This window comes from Podarcis melisellensis (genome assembly GCF_964234715.1).
Source record: "Podarcis melisellensis genome assembly, chromosome: 16".
NCBI lineage: Eukaryota > Metazoa > Chordata > Lepidosauria > Squamata > Lacertidae > Podarcis > Podarcis melisellensis.
In genome coordinates, this window is record NC_138533.1 from 28,652,390 (window position 1) to 28,668,801 (window position 16,412).

At 50.0% G+C, this 16,412-nt stretch overlaps 1 protein-coding gene across 3 annotated transcripts in view; it reads right to left on the reverse strand.

Moving 5' to 3' along the window:
• HIC2 (HIC ZBTB transcriptional repressor 2) overlaps window positions 1-8,728 on the reverse strand; it is a 152,425-nt gene extending 143,697 nt beyond the window's left edge. The window contains exon 1 of one of the 3 annotated variants that reach the window (XR_014163854.1): window positions 8,521-8,728. The gene's annotated coding sequence lies outside the window, so the exon portion shown is untranslated. The remainder of the gene's footprint in view (window positions 1-8,520) is intronic. The other 2 variants (XM_081893372.1, XM_081893371.1) reach the window with 2 other exon arrangements.
• Window positions 8,729-16,412: the final 7,684 nt, after the last annotated feature.

Below are 16,412 nucleotides of genomic sequence, written 5' to 3' on the forward strand. Positions count from 1 at the left end.
AGTTTTGCATTTCCAACATGTTTTGTCTCCAATCTTATACATATTTTTTTCCAATTTCACAAGTGTGATGTACCATCGGTACATCATTTTTTCCATATTTTCTCTAAGTCCAACATATGCTGTGAATTTCATACCTATGTTCCAAAGTTTCACCCAGCTGTCGTACTCTAGATTTTATCCAATACAAGCTACAGGGCTCTCTTAAGCATATTCGGTGCCGGGGTGCAAAGATCACCTGGTGCCCGTCCCAGGTTGCCCAGTCCCAGGGGCACAGCAGGGCGGAGCCAGCCAGCTGCCTCAGCATCTCGCTGGCTCGGTCACCCTGAATTCGCGGCACAGAGCCGCCCACAGCAGAAGAGCCCATTGTGGCACTCCGACCGATGGGCGGGCTCTTCCCCGGACTCAACTCTCGGGCCCCGGACTCTCGGCCTGGCACCCCTGAGAGCCCGGTGCCCCGCACCCCTAGCGCCTATGTGTAAGACGGCCCCGTATGGCTACCCAACCTGTTTCACAAGCTCCAATGAAGGAGCCTCTGCCACCTTCCAAGGGAGTCCGTTCCACTGCCAAACAGCTCCTACTGCCAGAAAGTTCTTCCTAACGTTTAGTCAAAATTCCCTCTCTCGCAATTTGAATCCACTGGTTTGGGTTCTACCATCCAGAGCAGGAGAAAACAAGCTTGCTCTTGTCTTCCATGTGACAGTCCTTCAGATATGTGAAGATGGCTATCGTATCCCTTGCCTGGTCTTCCTTTTTTCCCCCCAGGCTAAACACACCCAATTCCCTCAACCGTTCCTCATAAGGCTTGGTTTCCAGACCTTCAGTCATCTTGGTTGCCCTTCTCTGCACACCTTCCAGCATGTCAATACCCGTCTGAAACTGTGGTGTCCGGAAATGGCCACAATAGTAACACCAGGTGTGTTAAGTTTGTGGTCTAATTCACTCCGCCTAAAAACACGGACAGCAGTTCTACAGGCCTCACTTCACAAAGCGTCCTGTTAAGATCACCATGGACAGGATGCTTGATCATAAACAATTTGGCACCATTAAACTTGATGAAGTGAAGTAGGAAGATAAGTTAAAATGCAAGAAAAAACAATTTTTCTTTTGGATAATTATTTGGCTAAATTTAATTGATAATCAGACAGTAAGGTGATAATTTGTTGGATTAATTTTTTAATATGGAAAGTAGGGGCGGGAGATGTGAGGAGGTCACAAGAAGATGAGAAAATATGTTTATGTTATGTTATAACTTTCTTTGTTTGGCATATTGTAACTTAAAAACTTTAATAAATATTTATATATAAAAAAAAATCACCCATGGACAAAATGTGCTCCGAATACTTCGCAAGTGCTTAAAATAAAATAAAATAAAATGCTTTTTCTGAATGCACGTTTTGGGGAAGCAGAGACCTATTCAGTTAAGAAGGGAGACGGGGTGCAAATTCATAACATTCAGTACTTCCTCTCTGGTCTTTTCTCTCAATTTCTCATTCTTCCCAAGAGGGTGAGGCTGTTCTCAAGTACAGCGTCAGCAGGACAAAGGAGGAAAAGCTGAACATTTCCCCCACCCCAAGAAAAAAAACCCTGGGCATCAGAATCAAACTGTTTGGTGTTTGTTTGTTTGTTAACTCAAATGATAGGACATCAAGAATTCTTTCCCAGGACCACTTTTGAGGTGCATCCTTTTAAATGTCTCCCCTTCGTGCAGTCAGAACCTCTTCCTTCCTCCCTCCCCCACGACGGCAAAATAAAATAAAACAAACTAGAACACCTGAATCAAACCCTCCCAACAAGTTGAGTTCCTAGCTCAAGACCTCCCTGATGCAAATATCATCCAAGTCCTCCTCAGGTCAAGAAAATATGAGGCCTAGGACAGGCCTGAGAGCAGTCATCTCAATAATGCAAAGGGGGGGAAGCCCCCTCCTCCCAGAGCGACTTCTGCTTCTCCAAACAGCTGACTGCAAGTGCACGGCTGGGCGCTGTTTATTAACAAAATGAGAAATCTGATATATGGAAAGAAAACACTGGGTGAGGATTAATCCTGGATTGCAGTTTGTAGCCAACTATGGGCCTCTGTCCAAACGGAGGCAAAGCAGCACGGATGCTTATTCCACCTGTCACCGCAGGTACAGCTATCAAGGCGTGTGGTGGAGGGGGGCGCGGATTTCTCTCTCGCTTTTTAAAGTAAAAATAAATTGACAGGACTTTTAAAGAGCCGAGTCTTGCTGGCCTTTGCTCGTGTTCCTTTTCCTTCCTCTTTCTAACAGAGCCCAGCAGTGAGGAAAGAGGCGGCCGTGTCTCCTTGCAGGGTGTGTGTGTGATCTAATACGTGGTTAATTCTCACAAGTTTTAATGTGCCAAGATGCCCATTGTAAGGTAAAGGTAAAGGGACCCCTGACCATTAGGTCCAGTCGTGGCCGACTCTGGGGTTGCAGCACTCATCTCGCTTTATTGGCCGAGGGAGCCGGCGTACAGCTTCCGGGTCATGTGGCCAACAAGACTAAGCAGCTTCTGGCAAAGCAGAGCAGCACACGGAAATGCAGTTTACCTTCCCGCCAGAGTGGTACCTATTTATCTACTTGCACTTTGACGTGCTTTTGAACTGCTAAGTTGGCAGGAGCAGGGACCGAGCAACGGGAGCTCACCCTGTCACGGGGATTTGAACCGCCAACTTTCTGATTGGCAAGTCCTTGGCTCTGTGGTTTAACCCACAGCGCCCCCCCCTGCATCAAAAAGCATCCCGAAGATGCCATGTCGATTATAAGGTTCGATGAAGGGCGGCTTTCGCAGGGAAGACCGAATAGGTTCTGGAAACCTCTTGGAAGTTTGTAAGCACAGAGAAGAGAGAAGAAAAAGTGGGGGAGAAAGAGAAGGGAGTATGGAGGTATATTTAATGGTGCCCATTTCAAGACTTTCTTTACCACAGTAACTGTGGTACAATGACATGAAATATCTGCGTTATAGGAGAAATTGTGGAATAGCAGGCGTATCAGCTCACGGAACGAAAGTGGGTCTTCAAGCCCACATGGACAAAAGTGGACCAGGCCTGAAGCCCACCTAGCATAGCATCCTCTTCTCAAAGTGACCAATGGGAAGCCAGCAATCAGGACCCATCTGCAGTATCCCTCTCACTCACCTGAGATTCTCAGCGAACAGTATTCCGATGCACAAAGCAGAACAGAACTTTGGTCCTCTGTGAATCTGTCTAATCCCCTTTTAAAGCCGTCCCAATTGGTGGCCATTGCTGCCTCTCGCCACAGCCAATTCCACCGGTTTAAACTACGGCCTGAGTAAAGGAGAGGCTCTCTTTTGTTTGCCCGGAAAGCTCCCATCGGCTGCAGCGTGCAAGGCCCAATGGTGGGGCATGATGGGAGTTGTAGTCTGACAACATCTGGAGAGACATAGGTGTCCCTGCTCATGACACTCGGGGAAGCTAACTAATAAACCGCGCAGGCAATTTGCTACTATTTTAGAATGCTGGTATCAGAAGAAGCCCGTCCGGGGTGGGGGGGAGGTCCTAGGTCCAGTTAGGGCAGGATTTGGCCACAGAAACTGCCACACAGGTATAAACAGCAGCCGCTTCCAATCAGCCTGCAGAGTCTCCTACATCCAAGTTGTGAAGACACAATATCCAGTATTCTTCCGACGCTTTTGGGGCCTGTGGGCACATTTGCAAAACAGGGGGGATGTTGTGCAGAAAAGCTCCACCAGATTGCAAAATCGCATGTGCTGTGCGTTAAAACCGCTCACATGCTAAGCTGCCCCCAAGAAGGCGGGCACTGGGCCAAATGCCACTATCTGCAAAAAATCTGGCTGGGTTGACTCAATCCATGCTTTCTTATTACAACACACTGGGCTTTATCAAAGCGCCAACAGGCAATCCTTAAACCTCTCTTTGAGCAACCTTAGTGGTACCGACTGCCACTTTTCTCCTTTAGCCGAGTCAAGCCCTGGAAAGGGTTTTGCATACGATTACGATTTAAAAATTCCCCGGTTTTATAGCCAGGCTTGGATTTCTCCGTAAGCAATTCAACAGCTGAGCCCTGTTAATTTTTTCGCCGCAGAGCCCAACGGAGGCAGCATGTCCAGCGATGGTGAAATGCAAGACCCCCCCTCCCCCCACTTCTTCAGACCCCATTGAGCTTAGACTGTCACAGCCTGCATAATGGCTGAATCACAAATGCAATGCGTTTCCGCCTCTCCCCCCCCCCTTTAAAAAAAAAAACTTTCCAAGACAACATCTGCTGTAGAGTTGTTGAAACCAACTCACCCTAAGGAGGCGAGGGGTCTTAAGCTGTGAGGAAACCAGAATCACTAGCCTTAAGAAAGCAGGAGATTCCTGATTAACACAACAAGCAAATTAAAGGGGCGAAGTCAGACCCAACTGTAGAAAAAGAAATGCACGTGGGTTTGCCTTACAATAAAAAATAAAACTCTCTTCTGAAATGGCAAACCCCTACTAAAGAGATGTCCCATTAACATGCCACGGCTTTCAAAGGAGCCATCTGCCGAGGCAAAATTGGGATTTCATTTTGCAACAGCGAAAAGGAAAATAAAGACCATCCATAGGATCAAATGTCTTGGTTTTTTCCCATGCCAGTGATCAGAACAATGCTGTTTGCGCGCTGCCCCTTAAGAAAACCGGTAATAGGCCATTTCTGTTTTTTCAGAGAGTTTACCACCAGCTTCCTCAAATTGCCTCACCTTGCTGGCCTTTTTGTTTGTTTTCCTCAAAAAAAAACCACACCAAAAAAACCTTCAGCAGCATTGTAGGGAAATTTTTGGAACTGCAGCACCCAGGGTTAGGTGTAAATCCATTTCAGCTTTCCACCCCCACCCATCTAAAACCCTGGCCAAACAATTACAGAGCACCCATCCACCTTCCAGGACTGAGGCTTCCCTTATCAAACAGTTGCTTCTGCTAAACTATCCAGGGCTGACAGACAGGATGGAGCTTTATCACATGATAGCTTAAAACTTCAGGCATCTATATAACACACTTTTCAGGTATCTATAACAAGTTTCCCAGTCCGAGTCATTCAGCAAAGCAGCAGCAGACTACACAAATTAAGAACTTGGTGCTGTTTCTTTTACCTAGGTGCTATTCTCTACGGAGAGTTCCTTTTAAAAAAGAGAGAGAACTAAAAATGTATTTGGATGTTTACGTCTTGGGAAGTTTGAAAAAGGCATGCGAGATCCAGATCTCTTCCAACCCACAGAAGTTGCTGCTTCTGGGTTTTGTGTTGTGTTTTTTTTAAGAAGTAGGTGCATGAACATCTGAAAAGGTGAGCTACCACATAGGAAGAATGACTTGCACCCCCCTTAAGGACTGTCAAGATTAAAAACTCGCCCTCTTTTTTGACGCACGTCACTTTTCCGAAACAGCATGACAGCACAACTTCAAACATGTATTTCGTTGCACCGGTCCCACTTAAGAGAATGCATTTCTGGTGCATGTGTGCGGAATGAATTTGGATCCCAATGGAACGAGAGATTTATGCCCTGGAGAGAACATATGAACAAATGTAAAGGGGTTTATTCTCAAATTTATTTTGGATCCCCAGTTGGTGAGATGACATGACGGAAGCAGGTGGTGGCACTGCTGGGATTTTTTTTAAAAGAAAAGAGAAACTCCAACTTCTGCACCCACTTAATACCTTCTGTAGACCCCAGTGAAATCAACTTGATTTAGGTTCAGCTATCTTAAAAAAAAATAATTTATTTTTTTAAAGGATAACCACTATGTATTCTGTTTCCAAACTCAGAAGTTTCTTTTTTTAAAAAAAGGAATTCAACCTAAGCACTGTCGCAATTCAAGACTGGGTAGAAAGCATCAAAGTAGCGACCAGCAGTTATGGAAATAAGTCAATTTCCCCTCATGTCACTGACCGCATGTGGAATTGCAACAGCACAATCCTAAAGAGCCAATTATGACGCCTGACGAAAAGATGGAAGTTTGGCTCTGGGGGAAAAAACAACCCAAACCTTTTGTTTGAAATAAGCCCTTTCCTTTCCACCACTCGATTATTCACGCAACTATCTCCCCACTCTTAATGAAAACGTGTTTTATCTTCCGTAAAAACACAAAAAAACAAGAAATGCTTGGGGGTCAAAACAAGAGTTCTGTGTTTCCAAAGGGCTTCCCCCACCACCTTAACTTTCTCCCCCCCCCACTCCCCAACCCACCCACCTGCCTTCAAACCAACATCACCTTTTGCCACGCATCTCTCAGTGTACAAATTTTTAAGGCTGAATTCGCTATGCAAAATAATGCACCCTTCCTTCCAATGTCCAAACACAATTCACAGAGTGGCCTAAGTGACGCGACAGTCCCAGGAAACATTTTTATTTCCTTTCAAGCGGGGGGGGGGGGGTTTATAAGAATTTTTAATAGCTGGGGTTTTCTTTTCCAAAAATCTTAAGGGCAAAGTTCAAAACACCTCCCCAACCAATGACACAACAGTCATCCTGAGTAAAATGACTAGAAGAGAAGGAACCAGCTGGTATCTCTGATAAAGGGAAAAAACTGTAGTGTGTTGGAGGGGGGGGGCAACTAAGGCCCCCCTGGTGCACCCATGTCAACCTGGGAGAAATTAAAAACAGGAGGTCTTTGAGCCTCTTCCCTTCCATAAATTCACATTTAAAGGGTCCCTAAACCAAGATTCTCAGCAAGATCCAAATGGGCGACTTTCATTTGCAAATATCAGCCATCCAGTTAGAGAGGGAGAGAGCCTTTTTCCATGCAGAGAGAAACACACATTTCATTCATCAATAGCATCAAAAGTGACTAAAACTGCGCGCACACACACAGAGAGAGAAATGCCATTTCTCCACCAGCAGCAAACTCAGGGAAAGCTTTCTGGTTGAAAATCCACAAACTTCGGGTTTCCTTTTTGCCTTTTGAAATACACATCACGCATATATACTGAAGTCCTTACTTAAGACTATTCCTCAATTGTTTCTTTTTCCCGGGGTGGGGGGGTTAGAAGAGAGGCTATTCAGTCCGGGGAGGGGAAAGGGCAAGCCTGACTCCCGGGCAGCATGAAAGTAACGCATTGCTGAAACGTGTGCGTCTTTCAGAGAGAGTATTCTTAAAGCAGCACATTTCAGAAAAAGGAAAATCTATATAGATTCCAGAAAGGGATTCGAGGCTGCAAGGCTGGCAGCGGCGGCGCTGCTGCGGGAACCCCGAGAGTCCGCCCGGGGAAGGCAACCCTCCGGTTTCTAGTCCCTTTGAATTTCGCAGCAGCAGCAACAAAAGCCCCCAGATCTTAACAACGCCCCACAGCGCCTGTGTCTCTTTCGCTCTCAATGGAGATGGAGGGGAAAGGAAGGAGGGGGGGGAGGCGCAAGCGATGTGGCAAAAGTTCAAACGCAGCTTGAAAGAGGGGCTCGGCCCGAGGGGGAAGAAAGGGAGGTCGCGGGGATGGGATCACCTTTCCGTCGCCATCGAGGGGGGCTCCGCGGATCGCTTCGGCGAGGAGACCGGAGGGGTGGAGGAAGGGTCCAGCCCGAGCCACGGCCATGCCACGCCGGGTCTCTCCAGCGCCCCCCTCCGCAAGCCTTTCCCCGAGCCTGCCGGGTCCCCCCCCCCTCCAAACCAACCAACCTCCCCCCACCCCGGCTGCAGGAGGAAAGGCTCGCTCCTGCCACAAACGCAAGCCTATGCAAAATGCAACGCCCCCCTGGCGCTCGCTTTTTCCATGTGCGCCCCCCACCCTCGCACACCCACCCACACCCCTCTCTCAAAATAATTGCTTAGCTGCACCCACCTCCAAGAGTGGGAATCAATGAGGGGGGAGGGGAGAGCCGTCCATCAGGGGCCCCCACCCCTTCGCCCAGGGCTTGTCCAACGCGGAGGCAGCGGCGGCAGCTGCAGCAGCTTGGCTAATGCCCCTTCCTTCCCTCCCTCCCTCCCTCTCTCTTCTACCCCGCCCCCTCCTCCTCCTCCTCCTCCCCCTCCCCCCGGGAGGCATGGGCTCAGCCATAGGGCAGAGCAATGCAAAACACCCCACACACACACACAAAGAGGGAAGGAAGAGGAGAGGGAGCCAGGCAAAGTTTGCAAAGCGAGCGGCCACGACGAGTTGCGAGGGCTCTCCTTTCCAATAGCGCACTTTGCAAAAATTAAAAGGGAAGGGGGGGCAGAATAATGCACACAAAAAAGGAGGCACGTTAATATTCTATATATATGTGTATGTGTGTATTGCACACGCCGGGGTTCTGTTGTTGGGCTGCACGCCGGCGGTGCAATTGAGCCGCCGCTGCAAAATGCCACCGCGGCTCCTCTCCGGCGCGCACGGCGCGCTGCGCGGAGTCCGCTCGCCCTTCCTTTGTGTGGGCTCCCCGCGCGGACTTGGGGGGCGGGCTCTGCATGCAGCGCCAGGCAAACCTGGGCAACGGCGGCGGCGGTCCGGCCAGCGCCGCACACGTGTGCGCGCATCCGCACGGGCATGCATACACACCCCCTGCCGGGAGCGCGGCGGAGCCCCGGAGTCCCCCGCTCGGGCGGCCGCTTACCTTTTCGCCGGCATGCTTGGGGCCAGGGGGTTTTCCCGGGAGGGTCCCCCGTCGCAGCCACCTCTTCCACCGCCTTCTCCGCCGCCGCCTCCTCGCTCCTCGCCTGTCCTCCCGGCTTATAGCAGCCCGTTCCTTATCTCACAGCCTTCCTCTCAGCGCCATCTTGTAAGCTGGTGACGTTGGGAGCCGCTCACCCCTGACCCACATTTGAATATAAGCCAAAATGGGCAAGGGAGGAGGGAAAAAAAAGGGAGAGAGAGAAGGGGAAGGGGTGTGCGCGGAGGGGAAACGTGGAATGGGGGGAAGGAAGGCGCAAGAGCCGCTAGAGGAGGAGAAAGGAACGAGCCTTTCCACGGCTCTTCCCCTTCTGCAACTTCGGGGGGTCAGCGTTTGCATTTGTTTATTGCTATCATTTTTGCTATTTGGGGGCGATGCGTCTTGCAAAAGCTGGAAGGGGCTGCGCGAGCCGGGGGAGGTCCCCTCTCACCTTTTGAACGCGCCCAGAAACGCGCGCACACCCTCGCCGCCCGCTTCCCACCACACCCCCTTGCCAATTGCGCGCCGGCATCTGGAGAGCGGAGCGGAGAGCGCGGCTGGCCAAGCGGGCGCGCGTGTCTTCCCCGCGCGCGGAGGGAAAGTGGGGCTCCTCGGTCAGTCATTCATTCATTCCTTTTTCATTCGAACTCTCCCCTCGCCCCCAACTTCCCATATATATTCTGCCTGTGGGAGATGGAATGCAAAAGGAAGGCGCGCCATCGTTGCGCGAGCGAACCTTTTGGCTCGTGCGTTTTTTTGGATGCAAGTTTTCTTTTGGAGAGGGTGGGCGTCTTGGAAGCACCCACACCCGTGTATAAGGAGTGGGGGAAGCCCGATTGTGGGTTGCCCGCTGTGTTTTTGGAGCTTCGTATGTGTTTATACATCTTGGCAGATGTTGCGGGTTTGGGGTATATTTGCGCACCCGTGTAAATGCACGCGCAACGATTGGTTTTTGACGCGCGCAAGTTCTGGAGGACAAGGAGGGCACGGCCCTGAAAGCACTTAAGGGCAGCGACGCTCCTGTGGATTATGGGGGCGGGGGGGGGGAGGGATGAGCTTCGTTTAAAATTGTTCCGATATAAGGTCCTCTTTTCTCTCTGTTTCCCGAGAGTGAACCAGCGCAGGGGAATTGTGTGCCTGTCTACTGGGAAGTAAATCCAATGGCGGTTGCTTTCAGTGAGACTTGCTCTCGGGTAAAAGTGGAGAGGCTGGCCGCCTAAGCACTTTCAATCGCCTATGAAAAGCGAAGATGTGTTGGTCCATAAGGAAACTAGAAACTAATAAGGCTGCAAGCCTAGCCGCACTTACTTGGGAGTCAGCCCCGTTGAATTCAGTGGGGCATGTCTCAGAGTAGACCTGGTGAGGGCTTGCAGACAAGCCTTGATGATCATCCAAAATGCCAAGCTGGCAAGTTCTCCAGAACTCTTTTGTGCTGAATCGGGAAGAAATATAGCACCAAAGCCCTGCAGAATTCAATAAAATTCACATTTTACTAAATTCCATATACTGTTTGGTAGGATAGGGGAGCGCAGAGAAGTAACCTCTTTTGTGGAATGGCTGTGCTGGCTGGGTCTGGTGAAGTTTCCAGCTTCTGGAGAGAAAAAAACTAGATTGCTTCCATAGAACGTGCCATGTTTTGAGTCATCCATACATAGGATTTGTGCCACTGTTGTGGCAGAACCTTTTGGGGGACCCCTTCACATACATGAAGTACTGCCCTCGGTGGACAGATACCCGCACAGGGGCTTTATCAAATTTACTAATAGGGAGCTAACTCATCCCAAGTGGGTATGTAACCAAAACCTCATCTGTGCACGAGAGGGGTGTTATTAGCAGGTCTGGGGGAACCCCAAGATTTGCAAACTTACAGCAAACAGACACACCTTAATCATAAGGGAGGGGCAACAAAGCACAGCTGAATGAGGATTGAGTATGTTGCATGACCACTGAATACGGGGAGGGAGTGGCAGAAAAGCAGGGGAAGGGATGGAATGGAGTGTTCCTGAAAAGGGCATGCCTTTTTTCATATGGGGGTGGAAGGATCTGGCCATTTGTTGTTCTCTGTTCCTCAAACTTCTTCTATCTCCACTCGCCTCGGGGCAAGATGGTCCTTCAGGTAGAAGCATCATTCACGGTATGGTGGTGCTAAGCCAAAACATTGACCGATATGCTACTGTCATGCTGCTGACCTACACCTGACAGATGCTTTACTAGCTGTATTTGCTCAGAAATAGGTGTTGAGTTTAATGGGACTTTTCTCCCCTTCCTGCAAGTGCATTTAAGGTAAAGGTAAAGGGACCCCTGACCATTAGGTCCAGTCGTGGCCGACTCTGGGGTTGTGGCACTCATCTCGCTTTATTGGCCGAGGGAGCCGGCGTACAGCTTCCGGGTCATGTGGCCAGCATGACTCAGCCACTTCTGGTGAACCAGAGCAGCACACGGAAACGCTGTTTACCTTCCCGCCACAGTGGTACCTATTTATCTACTTGTACTTTGAGGTGCTTTCGAACTGCTAGGTTGGCAGGAGCAGGGACCGAGCAACGGGAGCTCACCCCGTTGCAGGGATTCAAACCGCTGACCTTCCAATAGGCAAGTCCTAGGCACTGTGGTTTAACCCACAGCGCCACCTGCGTCCCACAAGTGCACTTAGAGGAAGCAATATAGCCTAGTGGGTAGGGTGTCTGCTTTGAATGCCAAAGTTCCCAGGTTCACTCAGTGGCACCTCCCACTTGCTTGCCTGAAACCCTGGAGAGATGCTGCTCAGCTAGACAAGACTGAGCTAGATGGACCGGTTTGTTCATCACTGGTTTCCAAGGACGACATCGCAGTGTTTTGTAGCCAATCACGTTTGTCTACGTGGTGACATCACTGAGGGCAAACAAGCAAGGGCAGTGGCTATCCCAAGGTGGACTGTCCCAAATACCTTGGAAACACACAGCAGCTGGGATGACATCATGACGCGACACAGCCAATCAGATTTGGCAATGGGCCAACATCCCAGGTAGCAATGGTTAAGTTATTCAGGATGAAGCCCGTTTCTCCCAGACAGGTGAAAGCATTCAGAAGCAATTGCAGAAGGCCCTCTACAGGGTGGTATTTTTTCAACACCTCACCCCACTTTATCTCAGCTGTAGTTTTAATTGTTCTATTTTGCTGGTGCTTATTTTTTTTAAGTATTTATAATTTGTAGCCTGCCTCCTCCTCCTCACTATGACCTCTTAGAAGGGTTATAAATTTTTTAAAAATAGTAATGTCTGGCCAGCTCAGTTAACCTTGTCTGCCAGTAACTTTGCTTTGATTGTTAACTTAAGAGTTAAGAGTTCAAAGTTTTAGACTCAGAGGTCTCTCATTCCAATCCAAAGGGCTTGGCCAGAGAAATAAAGATAAGAGAGACCCAGAAAAGTGTCAGAAGAGACCCGACCTTTCGTCCTCTTCCCTGCTCACAAAAAGAGAAGGAGACTGCAGATATGGCAGCAATGGTCAAGCAGAGCCTGTATTCACACAAACGTTTATTCCATTTCCTCGACGTTTCTCTAACTGTGCATCTCCATGTTATATTTGAGCTTTCACACTTGGGACAAAAGCCACTTCCTAAAAACCAAGGGAATATAGGGCATGTTTTGCTCTCGCCTCTGAGTTATTTGATTCCAGGGGTGGGGAGCAATTTGCAGCCCCCCCCTCAAGCCAAAAAATTGTGGGAGTAAAGTGACAAAATTTGGGCATACAGTTCTTTCCTGCTCTTATCATTGGGGAATAGGAACCTTCATGTGTGGAAAGGCAGCGGAAGCCCAGAGGAAGTAGCAACATTGTCCAATGATTTCTGTTGTTGTGTCACAACACGGCCACCGATGTGAATGAAATTTAGCGCATCATGCTGGTATATCGGTCAAAAAGCCACAGTTCCATAATGCAACAGGCTCTGCGGTGTGAAAGGAATGTTAGGAAACGAGACAGAAGCAGTAACATTATAATCCAGAAAAGGATTGCAATATTCCCCATATCTGGAGACATCCTGAGAATACAAAAGGCAGGGAAATAATAGAAAGGGGTTGATCCAAATTGTTTGCCCACATTCCCAGCGATTGCTGAATGAAAATTCAATACTCTTTGCCAGGCGTAGGCAAACTCAGCCCTCCAGATGTTCTGGGACTACAACTCCCATCATCCCTAGCTAACAGGACCAGTGGTCAGGGACGATGGGAGTTGTAGTCCCAAAACATCTGGAGGGCCGAGTTTGCCTATGCCTGCTCTTTGCTGTGTATAGATGGGAGAATCTGGCCCTGCCTGCGCGATACATGTAAAAGGACTGCTGTGCTACTTTAAACAGCCATGGCTGCCCCCAAAGCATCCTAGGAACTGTAATTCGTTGCGGTTGCTGGGAGTCGTTAAGGGAACCATTTTCAAAGAGCTCGGGAAGAGGGATTGATTGCTGTAAACCACTTGGGGAAGTTTGGGCCATGGTTGCGTTTTCTGTCCTAGGAAAGGCTTGGCCTGTTGGATTTCTGCCTGCCACGCCACTGTTAAAAGGCAAAAGAACCCTTTTGTCGTCATCCCCCCCCAGTGGCAAGTCCAAACCATGGAAAGAACACACATTTTGTAAGTTGCAAGCAAATTACCGTATTTTTTGCTCCGTAAGACTCACTTTTTCCCTCCTAAAAAGTAAGGGGAAATGTGTGTGCGTCTTATGGAGCGAATGCAGACTGTGCAGCTATCCCAGAAGCCAGGACAGCAAGAGGGATTGCTGCTTTCACTGCGCAGCGATCCCTCTTGCTGTTCTGGCTTCTGAGATTCAGAATATTTTTTTTCTTGTTTTCCTCCTCCAAAAACTAGCTGCGTCTTATGGCCTGGCGCGTCTTATAGAGCGAAAAATACGGTACAGTATGTTACTTGAGCTCATTCCTCAATTGGTCTTAGGCAGGGAATACTACATACAGTGCATGGCCAGGGGGTGTGGAATGTCAAATGGTGGTGTGTTTGTGTAACAAAAGAGCTTTAAGGTTTACAGCAGGGTTTTCCAAACTTGGGTCTACAGCTGTTTTTGGACTAAAACTCCTATCATCCCTGACTACTGATTCTGCTAGCTAGAGATTGTTGTTGTTATCATTATCATTATTATCATTATTGTCAGGGTTTCTGGGAGAGAGGAGGAGATGACAGAGGAGACGGAGAGCGAGTGGGAGGAGGGGCAGAAGGATGAGGAAGAAGATGACGGAATTCTGAGGGAATCCACGAGTCTGAGCAGCGAGTCAGAGGATTCTCAAAAGGGGGTTACCTTAATCAAGCAAAAGGGAGGAGAAGGGAGAAGCGGAGAGGAGCCCAGTGGAAGACAGACGCAGCAAGAGGCGTCTCAGCCGGAACGGAGAAAAGGGGGTGGAGTCGTCAGCCTCTCGGAGGGAGCAGGATTAGGAGAGAACAGAGAAAGGGGGTTGGAGCAAGGTGTTCAGCCGGAAAGGGTGGAGAGCAGAACAAGGGGTGGTGTAGCGGTCGAAAGAAAGGTCAGCAGCAACGTACGCGCGCCAAGTTCAAACGTAGAGGCGCGCGGAAGTGGAGAGAGCTCAGGGGAGGAGCCCGGCCCTAAAGCCAGAAGGAGGGGGGAAGAGGCGGCAGAGGATTCAGCCTCAGGCGAGTCACGGAGAGAGGGAACCCAGGGGGGCAGGAAGACCCTGCGGAAAAGAAAGGAGAGGAAGAGGTGGTCTAGAGCCAGGCTATTAAGTTGGTGTGGAAGAGGGGAGGAGTCAGAGGGGACTTCAGCGGTCTAACGTGACAGACGTACGGCCACAATGCTGAACTGTACGAGAAGCAGAAATCTTCAATAAACTTTTCCTGTAAATAAACTGCAACGGAGTGAGGTCTCTGGTGAGCTGGGACCCGTCCTGGGTGGCCGTGACAGTAAGTCCCCTCTCAGAAAGCAAAAAATTTTTTTTTGCGAAGCTCACGAACGGGAGCAGCCATGAGCGCTGAGGAGCAGCTGGTTGCACTGCGGGATCAGGTTACCGCTCTCACATCGGCAGTCATTGCTTCGCAGAAGAAGAATGACGACTTGGAGAAGACGTGCCAGGATTTGCAGGCAAGGTGGGAACACGCGGACAGGGCGGGGGCCCCAGGTTCCAGAGCGGAGGGCATTGCGCTTGGACGGAGGGGGGGTGCCCTGGTTCCGCATTTTAATGGCAACTTGCAAGACTATCCCAATTTCAGAGCGGACGTCGTATATGCACTGCATTTACTCCGTCACGATTTTAAAGATGAGGAGGAGAAAGTGGGGTTCATTGTTTCGCACCTGCATGGGGAGGCCAGGGCTTGGCTACGCAATCTGTGGCGCGAAGATGGACCGGCCCGTCGCAATTCAACTGCGTTCATCAAAGCGATGGATTCTTGTTTTCAATCCTCTGTGGATGTGGACATTGCGCGCCGTCAAATGCACGGGCTGAGGCAGGGGAAAGCGACTGTGCGCCAATACCACTCTAAATTTTTTGCATTGCTCACCGCCTTAGATTGGCCAAAGGACAGTAAGCCGGTCAGAGATCTTTTTTGGGAGGGATTGAGCCCCCCCATCAAGGATGAGATCGCTAGGGGGGACAGACCCCAGACCCTAGAAGACGTGGTGCAACGGGCTTTAGCTATTGGAATTCGACATGAGGGACGTCCGTGGCACGAGGAGGACGGGTCCCAAGCGCGTGCGCAAGCGAGGACTCTCCCTTTTGTGCACAGGGATTTCAGCCGTGCGCACCCCTCGCCAATGGGGAAGGACAGCGAGGAGCCAATGGAGATTGGTGGTGCTAGGGCTCAGAAGCCATCCCAGAGCCCTGTCCCTGGTGCAGCCAAAGCGAAGCCTCCTAGAGGAACCAGGAAGTGTTACATCTGTGACAGTGCGCACCATATGGCGAAAGAGTGCCCCCAGAGGCTCCAGAAGCACACTGCAGCACTGGCAACTGTAACAGCAGAGGTGCAACCAGGGGAGCAGCTTCAGGGAAACGACAGTGCCTGGCTGGAAGCAGAGCTACTGGGGCTCAGCCAGGCGGATCTGTAGACAAGCCCCCAGCATCACTGCAGAGCGTGGACCCTTTGCCTCCCAGACCGGCAGTTCTGCTCACAGCAACACTCCAGTTGCCTGATGGGAGACTCCTCGAGGTTCCAATAACGATCGATTCGGGAAGCAACGCCGACTTCGTGGGACTGCAGTTCGTTAAGCAGCACAACATGGCGCTCCTGCCTGCAACGACGCCTCTAAACGTGGTCACGGTAGACGGCAGGAAGTTGCTGGGGGGGCAAGTGGTGCAGCAAACCCCTCCCATGATGATGCAGATTGGCAACCATCGAGAACTTATTAGTTTCAATGTCACCCACTTATCGGACACACCCATCGTGTTAGGCATGAGTTGGCTGGAGAGGCACAGTCCCGCGGTTGCGTGGTACCAGCGGCAGATCACCTTTTGTTCATCGTATTGTGCTCAGCATTGCTTTCAGACCGATCAGGGAGGAGAAGCCGAGCAGCAGTTGCATCTGGGTATGGTGCAAACAGTGCCTCACAAGTACCAGGACTTCTTGGAGGTTTTCTGTGAGAAGGAAGCTGACAAGTTGCCGCCTCACAGACCTTACGACTGCGCGATTGATTTAGTGCCAGGGGCGCAACTGCCTGCTGCCAAGCTGTACTCCATGTCGGAAGACGAGATGCAAGAGCTTCGGGAGTTCATAGACCATAACCTCAAGCGAGGTTTCATCCAGGAATCTAAAGCAGCGGGTGGCAGCCCTGTGTTCTTTGTGAAGAAGAAAAACACGCCCCAAAAAAGGCTTATAGTGGATTACAGGTTCATAAACAGCTTGACTAAGCCCAAAGCTTTCCCCATGCCCAAGATTGA